Source organism: Scyliorhinus torazame, chromosome 5 (assembly GCF_047496885.1).
Source record: "Scyliorhinus torazame isolate Kashiwa2021f chromosome 5, sScyTor2.1, whole genome shotgun sequence".
In the NCBI taxonomy this organism is placed as follows: domain Eukaryota; kingdom Metazoa; phylum Chordata; class Chondrichthyes; order Carcharhiniformes; family Scyliorhinidae; genus Scyliorhinus; species Scyliorhinus torazame.
The window spans coordinates 127,275,957-127,287,477 of record NC_092711.1 but is presented as its reverse complement, the minus strand read 5'-3'; the positions used below and the strand labels follow the sequence as shown (position 1 = coordinate 127,287,477).

General features: G+C 46.5%; 2 non-coding genes across 2 annotated transcripts; both read right to left on the bottom strand.

The window, feature by feature from the left end:
- Positions 1-4,866: 4,866 nt before the first annotated feature.
- Positions 4,867-4,956, bottom strand: trnap-cgg (transfer RNA proline (anticodon CGG)). Its single transcript is given in 2 exon segments — positions 4,867-4,902; positions 4,921-4,956. It is a non-coding gene; the product is annotated as a tRNA-Pro (tRNA).
- Positions 4,957-8,802: 3,846 nt separating this feature from the next.
- trnap-cgg (transfer RNA proline (anticodon CGG)) lies at positions 8,803-8,892 on the bottom strand. The gene is given in 2 exon segments: positions 8,803-8,838; positions 8,857-8,892. It is a non-coding gene; the product is annotated as a tRNA-Pro (tRNA).
- Positions 8,893-11,521: the final 2,629 nt, after the last annotated feature.

The following is an 11,521-nucleotide window of genomic DNA, read 5'->3' as shown; positions in this document are numbered from 1 at the left end:
TCAGTACCACTCTCCACGGGGGTTCACTATACCAGCAAATCACAGACACAGGTTAGTGTTCTGGGGACAAGGGTTCAAATCCCATCATGGCAATTGGTGGAGTGTAAATTCAATTAAGAATCAGGAATTTCAATTTCATCTCAGTATTGGTGAACGTGAAATCATTGTGGTGAGTTTGTGGGAAGGGGAGAGTGTGTGGGTCTGGGATTTGCAGCTTTGGGAAACAAGAGAACAATACTTAAATCCCGGGAACTAGAATTATCTGTTCTACGTTACTGTCCTGGACTAACCTGTGCAAATTGGTTTTATAGGGTTACAAGGAGTGGATTGACAGACAGGAAACTCACATCAAACATCACATCAAAATCTGACAGTCAGTCAATTCATCAGGACCTGAATATTGTCTGTTCAGTCTGTGGGAAAGATTCCAAATATCGGTGTGCCTGGGAAAGCATCGCGACGCACACACGTCCAAGTGAGAGTGTTCCAGTGTAGGGACTGTGGCAAATAATTTAATTACACATTGTGTTGAAATTAATTGACGCACTCACACTCGCCTGCATCATGTGTGGGACGGGATTTTCTTGATTATCCAACCTGCAGCGACACCAGCGTGTTCACACTGATGTGAGAACTTTTAAATGTTTCAAATGTGGGAAGAGCTTTAAAGCAGCAGATGGGGGAGTAATTTGTAAGGATGGCAGGGTCAAGGGTTTGTTTCATTGTGGAGGGGGTGATGATGGCAGATTTGAAGGACAGAGGGACAGTACCTGAAGAGAGAGAAATGTTGACAATATCCACGGACACAGGGTAGTTGGCTGATCGGCAGCTCAGTGGGAATAGGGTCGATGGAGCAGGAGCTGGGTCTCATGGACAAGATGAGCTCTGAGAGGGCATGAGGGAGATGGGAGAGAAACTGGAGAAAGATGTGGGTTCAGGGCTCGGGGAAAGGATGAAATTTAGAGACAGTTTGGTCCGGTGGGCTCGTGGAAGGGAGGGAAGCAGCAGAGGCAGCTGATCGGATTTACTCAATCTCAGTCACAAAGAAACTCCACAAGCTCCTCACACTTCTTGTTGGAGGTGAGGATGGAAGAGACAGGGGAGAGCGAGAGAACTTCAAAAGGAACTAATCTGTGTCAGAGATATTAAAAAGTTTCAGCACACCGCGTATTTCACACAAATCTAATTTATTTGACTTTAGCCAGAATATTAGCCCCTGTAAATGGGCTGGAGTTTGCTATCAGCAGAAAGACACCTAAGTGAATATGGTTCATTCCTGAATGTGAGGAATGTGAGGAACATTCACTGTAGTTACTTGGGAACTCGTTGGTGCCTCAGGAGGTGGGATGACTGAGTGAATCGCTTCCCACACATGGAGCAGGCGAATGGCCTCTCCCCAGTGTGAATTCGCTGATGTACAGTGAGGTTAGATGATCGCCTGAACCCAGTCCCGCAGTGAGAGCACCTGAACGGTCTCTCGTCAGTGTGAACATGTTAATAGCTCATCAGTTCCTCAGAACCTTTATAGCACTTCCCACAATCTGGACATGAAACGGTCTCTTATCAGTGTGGACTCGCTGGTGTTTCTCCAGGTCGGATGACTGAGTGAATCCCTTCCCACACTTGGAGCAGGTGAATGGTCTCTCCCCAGTGTGACTGCGTTGATGAGTTTCCAGCTTGGGTGGTGAAGTGAATCCTTTCCCACAGTCCGCACATTTCCACGGTTTCTGCACCGCAAAGAAATGAAGAAAACATGTTGCTTAGCCAATAAGAAACAACATCAAAGGGCTCGTCCGGGATTTGAACCCGGGACTTCTGCTTCGATCTCATCCGTTAGTATGTGCTCCCGTGTGTGTCATTCTATAAAACAGACCAATTAGTATCACAGAATCAAATTTCGTATCTTTGCATGATGGGAATGTGGAATTCGAAACACAAACAGGTCAGCCAGCTTGTTGAATAGTAAGAAGTCTGACAACACCAACCACTCGCTTTCGGAGCACTGCTCCTTCCTCAGGTGAATGAAGAGGTAGGTTCCAGAAACATATATATAGACACAGTCATTGATGTAAGATGATACTTTGAATGCGAGTCTTTGTATCATTGACTGTGTCTAGATATATATGGTTGTAGAACCCACCTCTTTACACACCCGATGAAGGAGCAGTGCTCCCAAAGCCAGTGATTCGAAACAAACCTGTTGGACTTTAACCTGGTGTTGTAAGACTTCGTACTGTGCCCACCCCAGTCCAACGCCGGCATCTCCACATCTTATTGAATGGCAGAGCAGCCTGAAGGGGCCGAATGGCCAACTTCTGCTTCTATTTAATCTGTTCGTATGTTTGAAAACAGAGAGGAACCATTGACTGAGTCAGAACCTGAAGGTGGATATTGTGGCGGGTATTTGATAAGGAGGAAACCTGTGACCATGTCGCCCTCTGGTGGACATGATCGGAACTTTACACCGTTCGGACATTTGATGAAAACAGAAAATGAGTATCAATTCCAGGGGAATAAATGCAGCGGGGGAAACATATACAGAAGCTGCAGTTTGTCCACAAACATCGCCGGCACCGACACCAGTTGAACGGACAGGAAATAAAAATTAGTTTAATCGGTGTGTTTGTTTGTTTTTTCAAAAAGTAGACTTTATTCATAAAATCTATCATAAACATTACAAAACATTTCGAATTGTCTTGACTGTACATTTCCATCAGAGTTACACATTCCCTTGACTTTCTTCCATTCAATTTTGATAACATTACACACATATCGCTCTTTACGTTACAATTCCGTCTTAAACATTTGCATTGTTATGTTTCTTTTTGGAGTGTTAATGACCCAGACGAGGGGGGTTTACACTGTTACCTGCCCCTCTATGTAAATTTGCAGATAAGACCTTACACAGTGGTCTTTCCCCATTGCGCCTTGGCGGCAGCTGCCCCAAGCTTGAGTGCGTCCCTCAGCACGTAGTCCTGGACCTTGGAATGTGCCAGTCTGCAACACGGTTGAGGACAGCTCTTTGCACTGGAAGATCAGCACGTTCCGGGCAGACCAAAGAGAGTCTTTCACCGAGTTGATGACCTTCCAGCAGCAGTTGATGTTTGTCTCGGTGTGTGTCCCTGGAAACAGTCCGTAGAGCACAGAGTCCTGTGTCACAGAGCTGCTCGGGATGAACCTTGACAAGTACCACTGCATCTCTCTCCAGACCTTCTTTGCAAAGGCACATTACACAAGGAGGTGGGTGACCGTCTCATTTCCTCCACAGCCACTCCGAGGGCAGCGTGCAATGGCGCAGAGCCTTCGGGTGTACATGAAGAATCTGACAGGGAGGGCCCTTTTCACCGCCAGCCAAGCTAGGTCTTGGTGCTTGTTTGAAAGTTCTGGTGATGTGGCATTCTGCCAGATGACTCTGACAGTCTGCTCAGGGAACCATCCAACGTCCTCCACGGTCTCCTTTTCCCTGAGGGCCTCGAGGACATTACGTGCTGACCACTGCTTCATTGCCTTGTGGTCAAAGGTATTTTCCTGCAAAAATGTTTCCACGAGGGACAGGTGGTACGGCACGGTCCAACTACATGGAGCATTCCGCGGCAATGAGGCCAGGCCCATCCTTCGTAACACTGGGGACAGGTAGAACCTGGGACCCTGGAGCTGTGAAGCAATTGTGCTAACCACTATGCTACCGTGCTGCCCATGTTTGCTTTACACACATAAAGGCTCTCGGTTTAAAACCGCGCAGAAACATTGTCAAACCCCATTCATTTCCCTGTGTGGAAAAGTTACATGATTGACATTTTCTTTATTCATTTACACTGATCCTGAATTGCCCCTGAATTGAGTTGCTGAGTTGTTCTGCCGCGTGGAACCCCGGTCCCCAGAGCTCCAGCCTGGTTCTCTGCTTCACTGGTCTAGAGACAATTACACTATTCTACCACCAGCCACTCCCCCAGTGAATCCACTATCCAATATTACCTGAATATAATAACTTTCAATCATGTGTCACTCGCTCTGACATGTACCTCAAAATGAATTCAGGAGAAGCAGAAGTGCTGAAAATCCCCGGCACACTGAGCAGGGACACAGATGCTCCTATTTTGACTCGGCACAAATATTAACAGTTCCTTCAATGGCGACAAATGCAGGTCAGAGGCTGGGAATCCTGCAGCGAGTAACTCACCTCCTAACCCCACAAAACCTGTCCATCATCTACAAGGCACAAGTCAGGAGTGTGATACTCTCCACTTGCCAGGATGGGTGCAGGAACTCACCAAAGGCATTTTAGACAGCGCCTTCCAAACACAAGACCCGACAGCCTGAAAGTTCCCTTCCCAGCCACTCCCCATCCTGACCATTTTCACAGTAATTTCATTGCATTGTTAATATAAGATTATTTGTGACAATAATTAAGATTATTATGACTTCGAAATATATCGGTTGTTCCTTCACTGTCACTGGGAAATAATCCTGGAACTCTCTCCCAAACAGCACAGTGGGTGTACCTACACCAATGGACTGCAGCGGTTCAAGAAGCAGCTCACCACCACCTTCTCAATAGCAAATAGTTGTGGGCAGTAAATCCTGGCCTCGCCAGCGATGTTCACATCCCCGAATGAATCAAATGAAACATACAGATAGCTCCCTGAATCCACCACCATGGAGTCACCAAAATTAGTGACGAGATAAGGGAATGTCCACTCACAGACAAGCTTTTTGAAAATATTTCGATTTTTCTCGGGAACGTATTGGTTCCCTGCAGTGTGAGCTCAGCTTCTCAAAGCAAACCCAATGTGAATGAATCCCGCCATCTGCACCGCAAAGGAATGAAGAAAACATGTTGCTTAGCCAATAAGAAACAACATCAAAGGGCTCGTCCGGGATTTGAACCCGGGACCTCTCACATTTCCGTACAGTACAAACCCCGAAGCGAGAATCTTACCCCTAGACCAACGAGCCAGTAAGAAGGAGCTGATTGAACGAAAAGATACTTTGATTGCCATCCACAGCCAAGCAGATATCTGGGGAAAATGCTGGGAAAACTCAGGAAGTCAGGCAGCATTTGTGGACAGGGAAACAAAATTCACTTTCACCTCCATGAGCTTCCATTAAAACCAGGACAGGTTAGAAATGTGGAAAATTAGAAGCAAGTGAAATCCCAGAGGGAGCAAACAGGACAACAGGAAAGGGCTCTGATGGGGAGCAAGTCAGGAGAGATTAAATGAGAAAAGGCCTTGGGTCCCTGGCCACAGAGTGAGGTTAGCATCGAATCAGAGAATAATTACACCACAGATTGAGGCCATTCGGGCCGCCGTGTCTGTGCCAGCTCTCTGTCAGAGCAATGGAAGAAACAAAGAAACAAAGATGTGTCTGGAGGAGCTGTCGATGGCAGATTGATCAACAACTGCCGCCCGGACACAAAGAACAAGTGGAAACAAGATTCAAACCCAAATCTGCGATGTAAGGGCACACAGAATGGGGGCAGCATTTACAGTGTGAGACTGTTGCACACACTATGAGTGTGAAAGCTGTATTGAGCCCAGTGGAAAGATGCGCTGCTGTTCCTCGAGTGTTTGTTGAGCTTCTTTCGAACTCTGCACATGTGCTGTATCATTCTAGAAAACAGAATATTTAGTATCACAGAATCTTATTTTGTATGTTTGCATGATGGGCATGTGGAATTCGAAACACAAACAGATGAGCCGTGGTCTTAGTGAACAGCAGAACAGGCTGAAGGGACCGAATGGCCGACTTCTGCTTCTATCTCATCCGTTAGTATGTGCTCCCGTGTGTGTCATTCTATAAAACAGACCAATTAGTATCACAGAATCAAATTTTGTATCTTTGCATGATGGGAATGTGGAATTCGAAACACCAACAGGTCAGCCAGCTTGTTGAATAGTAAGAAGTCTGACAACACCAACCACTCGCTTTCGGAGCACTGCTCCTTCCTCAGGTGAATGAAGAGGTAGGTTCCAGAAACATATATATAGACACAGTCACTGATGTAAGATGATACTTTGAATGCGAGTCTTTGTATCATTGACTGTGTCTATATATATGGTTGTAGAACCCACCTCTTTACACACCCGATGAAGGAGCAGTGCTCCCAAAGCCAGTGATTCGAAACAAACCTGTTGGACTTTAACCTGGTGTTGTAAGACTTCTTACTGTGCCCACCCCAGTCCAACGCCGGCATCTCCACATCTTATTGAATGGCAGAGCAGCCTGAAGGGGCCGAATGGCCAACTTCTGCTTCTATTTAATCTGTTCGTATGTTTGAAAACAGAGAGGAACCATTGACTGAGTCAGAACCTGAAGGTGGATATTGTGGCGGGTATTTGATAAGGAGGAAACCTGTGACCATGTCGCCCTCTGGTGGACATGATCGGAACTTTACACCGTTCGGACATTTGATGAAAACAGAAAATGAGTATCAATTCCAGGGGAATAAATGCAGCGGGGGAAACATATACAGAAGCTGCAGTTTGTCCACAAACATCGCCGGCACCGACACCAGTTGAACGGACAGGAAATAAAAATTAGTTCAATCGGTGTGTTTGTTTGTTTTTTCAAAAAGTAGACTTTATTCATAAAATCTATCATAAACATTACAAAACATTTCGAATTGTCTTGACTGTACATTTCCATCAGAGTTACACATTCCCTTGACTTTCTTCCATTCAATTTTGATAACATTACACACATATCGCTCTTTACGTTACAATTCCGTCTTAAACATTTGCATTGTTATGTTTCTTTTTGGAGTGTTAATGACCCAGACGAGGGGGGTTTACACTGTTACCTGCCCCTCTATGTAAATTTGCAGATAAGACCTTACACAGTGGTCTTTCCCCATTGCGCCTTGGCGGCAGCTGCCCCAAGCTTGAGTGCGTCCCTCAGCACGTAGTCCTGGACCTTGGAATGTGCCAGTCTGCAACACTCGGTTGAGGACAGCTCTTTGCACTGGAAGATCAGCACGTTCCGGGCAGACCAAAGAGAGTCTTTCACCGAGTTGATGACCTTCCAGCAGCAGTTGATGTTTGTCTCGGTGTGTGTCCCTGGAAACAGTCCGTAGAGCACAGAGTCCTGTGTCACAGAGCTGCTCGGGATGAACCTTGACAAGTACCACTGCATCTCTCTCCAGACCTTCTTTGCAAAGGCACATTACACAAGGAGGTGGGTGACCGTCTCATTTCCTCCACAGCCACTCCGAGGGCAGCGTGCAATGGCGCAGAGCCTTCGGGTGTACATGAAGAATCTGACAGGGAGGGCCCTTTTCACCGCCAGCCAAGCTAGGTCTTGGTGCTTGTTTGAAAGTTCTGGTGATGTGGCATTCTGCCAGATGACTCTGACAGTCTGCTCAGGGAACCATCCAACGTCCTCCACATTCTCCTTTTCCCTGAGGGCCTCGAGGACATTACGTGCTGACCACTGCTTCATTGCCTTGTGGTCAAAGGTATTTTCCTGCAAAAATGTTTCCACGAGGGACAGGTGGTACGGCACGGTCCAACTACATGGAGCATTCCGCGGCAATGAGGCCAGGCCCATCCTTCGTAACACTGGGGACAGGTAGAACCTGGGACCCTGGAGCTGTGAAGCAATTGTGCTAACCACTATGCTACCGTGCTGCCCATGTTTGCTTTACACACATAAAGGCTCTCGGTTTAAAACCGCGCAGAAACATTGTCAAACCCCATTCATTTCCCTGTGTGGAAAAGTTACATGATTGACATTTTCTTTATTCATTTACACTGATCCTGAATTGCCCCTGAATTGAGTTGCTGAGTTGTTCTGCCGCGTGGAACCCCGGTCCCCAGAGCTCCAGCCTGGTTCTCTGCTTCACTGGTCTAGAGACAATTACACTATTCTACCACCAGCCACTCCCCCAGTGAATCCACTATCCAATATTACCTGAATATAATAACTTTCAATCATGTGTCACTCGCTCTGACATGTACCTCAAAATGAATTCAGGAGAAGCAGAAGTGCTGAAAATCCCCGGCACACTGAGCAGGGACACAGATGCTCCTATTTTGACTCGGCACAAATATTAACAGTTCCTTCAATGGCGACAAATGCAGGTCAGAGGCTGGGAATCCTGCAGCGAGTAACTCACCTCCTAACCCCACAAAACCTGTCCATCATCTACAAGGCACAAGTCAGGAGTGTGATACTCTCCACTTGCCAGGATGGGTGCAGGAACTCACCAAAGGCATTTTAGACAGCGCCTTCCAAACACAAGACCCGACAGCCTGAAAGTTCCCTTCCCAGCCACTCCCCATCCTGACCATTTTCACAGTAATTTCATTGCATTGTTAATATAAGATTATTTGTGACAATAATTAAGATTATTATGACTTCGAAATATATCGGTTGTTCCTTCACTGTCACTGGGAAATAATCCTGGAACTCTCTCCCAAACAGCACAGTGGGTGTACCTACACCAATGGACTGCAGCGGTTCAAGAAGCAGCTCACCACCACCTTCTCAATAGCAAATAGTTGTGGGCAGTAAATCCTGGCCTCGCCAGCGATGTTCACATCCCCGAATGAATCAAATGAAACATACAGATAGCTCCCTGAATCCACCACCATGGAGTCACCAAAATTAGTGACGAGATAAGGGAATGTCCACTCACAGACAAGCTTTTTGAAAATATTTCGATTTTTCTCGGGAACGTATTGGTTCCCTGCAGTGTGAGCTCAGCTTCTCAAAGCAAACCCAATGTGAATGAATCCCGCCATCTGCACCGCAAAGGAATGAAGAAAACATGTTGCTTAGCCAATAAGAAACAACATCAAAGGGCTCGTCCGGGATTTGAACCCGGGACCTCTCACATTTCCGTACAGTACAAACCCCGAAGCGAGAATCTTACCCCTAGACCAACGAGCCAGTAAGAAGGAGCTGATTGAACGAAAAGATACTTTGATTGCCATCCACAGCCAAGCAGATATCTGGGGAAAATGCTGGGAAAACTCAGGAAGTCAGGCAGCATTTGTGGACAGGGAAACAAAATTCACTTTCACCTCCATGAGCTTCCATTAAAACCAGGACAGGTTAGAAATGTGGAAAATTAGAAGCAAGTGAAATCCCAGAGGGAGCAAACAGAACAACAGGAAAGGGCTCTGATGGGGAGCAAGTCAGGAGAGATTAAATGAGAAAAGGCCTTGGGTCCCTGGCCACAGAGTGAGGTTAGCATCGAATCAGAGAATAATTACACCACAGATTGAGGCCATTCGGGCCGCCGTGTCTGTGCCAGCTCTCTGTCAGAGCAATGGAAGAAACAAAGAAACAAAGATGTGTCTGGAGGAGCTGTCGATGGCAGATTGACCAACAACTGCCGCCCGGACACAAAGAAGAAGTGGAAACAAGATTCAAACCCAAATCTGCGATGTAAGGGCACACAGAATGGGGGCAGAATTTACAGTGTGAGACTGTTGCACACACTATGAGTGTGAAAGCTGTAATGAGCCCAGTGGAAAGATGCGCTGCTGTTCCTCGAGTGTTTGTTGAGCTTCTTTCGAACTCTGCACATGTGCTGTATCATTCTAGAAAACAGAATATTTAGTATCACAGAATCTTATTTCATATGTTTGCATGATGGGCATGTGGAATTCGAAACACAAACAGATGAGCCGTGGTCTTAGTGAACAGCAGAACAGGCTGAAGGGACCGAATGGCCGACTTCTGCTTCTATCTCATCCGTTAGTATGTGCTCCCGTGTGTCATTCTATAAAACAGACCAATTAGTATCACAGAATCAAATTTTGTATCTTTGCATGATGGGAATGTGGAATTCGAAACACCAACAGGTCAGCCAGCTTGTTGAATAGTAAGAAGTCTGACAACACCAACCACTCGCTTTCGGAGCACTGCTCCTTCCTCAGGTGAATGAAGAGGTAGGTTCCAGAAACATATATATAGACACAGTCACTGATGTAAGATGATACTTTGAATGCGAGTCTTTGTATCATTGACTGTGTCTATATATATGGTTGTAGAACCCACCTCTTTACACACCCGATGAAGGAGCAGTGCTCCCAAAGCCAGTGATTCGAAACAAACCTGTTGGACTTTAACCTGGTGTTGTAAGACTTCTTACTGTGCCCACCCCAGTCCAACGCCGGCATCTCCACATCTTATTGAATGGCAGAGCAGCCTGAAGGGGCTGAATGGCCAACTTCTGCTTCTATTTAATCTGTTCGTATGTTTGAAAACAGAGAGGAACCATTGACTGAGTCAGAACCTGAAGGTGGATATTGTGGCGGGTATTTGATAAGGAGGAAACCTGTGACCATGTCGCCCTCTGGTGGACATGATCGGAACTTTACACCGTTCGGACATTTGATGAAAACAGAAAATGAGTATCAATTCCAGGGGAATAAATGCAGCGGGGGAAACATATACAGAAGCTGCAGTTTGTCCACAAACATCGCCGGCACCGACACCAGTTGAACGGACAGGAAATAAAAATTAGTTTAATCGGTGTGTTTGTTTGTTTTTTCAAAAGTAGACTTTATTCATAAAATCTATCATAAACATTACAAAACATTTCGAATTGTCTTGACTGTACATTTCCATCAGAGTTACACATTCCCTTGACTTTCTTCCATTCAATTTTGATAACATTACACACATATCGCTCTTTACGTTACAATTCCGTCTTAAACATTTGCATTGTTATGTTTCTTTTTGGAGTGTTAATGACCCAGACGAGGGGGGTTTACACTGTTACCCGCCCCTCTATGTAAATTTGCAGATAAGACCTTACACAGTGGTCTTTCCCCATTGCGCCTTGGCGGCAGCTGCCCCAAGCTTGAGTGCGTCCCTCAGCACGTAGTCCTGGACCTTGGAATGTGCCAGTCTGCAACACTCGGTTGAGGACAGCTCTTTGCACTGGAAGATCAGCACGTTCCGGGCAGACCAAAGAGAGTCTTTCACCGAGTTGATGACCTTCCAGCAGCAGTTGATGTTTGTCTCGGTGTGTGTCCCTGGAAACAGTCCGTAGAGCACAGAGTCCTGTGTCACAGAGCTGCTCGGGATGAACCTTGACAAGTACCACTGCATCTCTCTCCAGACCTTCTTTGCAAAGGCACATTACACAAGGAGGTGGGTGACCGTCTCATTTCCTCCACAGCCACTCCGAGGGCAGCGTGCAATGGCGCAGAGCCTTCGGGTGTACATGAAGAATCTGACAGGGAGGGCCCTTTTCACCGCCAGCCAAGCTAGGTCTTGGTGCTTGTTTGAAAGTTCTGGTGATGTGGCATTCTGCCAGATGACTCTGACAGTCTGCTCAGGGAACCATCCAACGTCCTCCACATTCTCCTTTTCCCTGAGGGCCTCGAGGACATTACGTGCTGACCACTGCTTCATTGCCTTGTGGTCAAAGGTATTTTCCTGCAAAAATGTTTCCACGAGGGACAGGTGGTACGGCACGGTCCAACTACATGGAGCATTCCGCGGCAATGAGGCCAGGCCCATCCTTCGTAACACTGGGGACAGGTAGAACCTGGGACCCTGG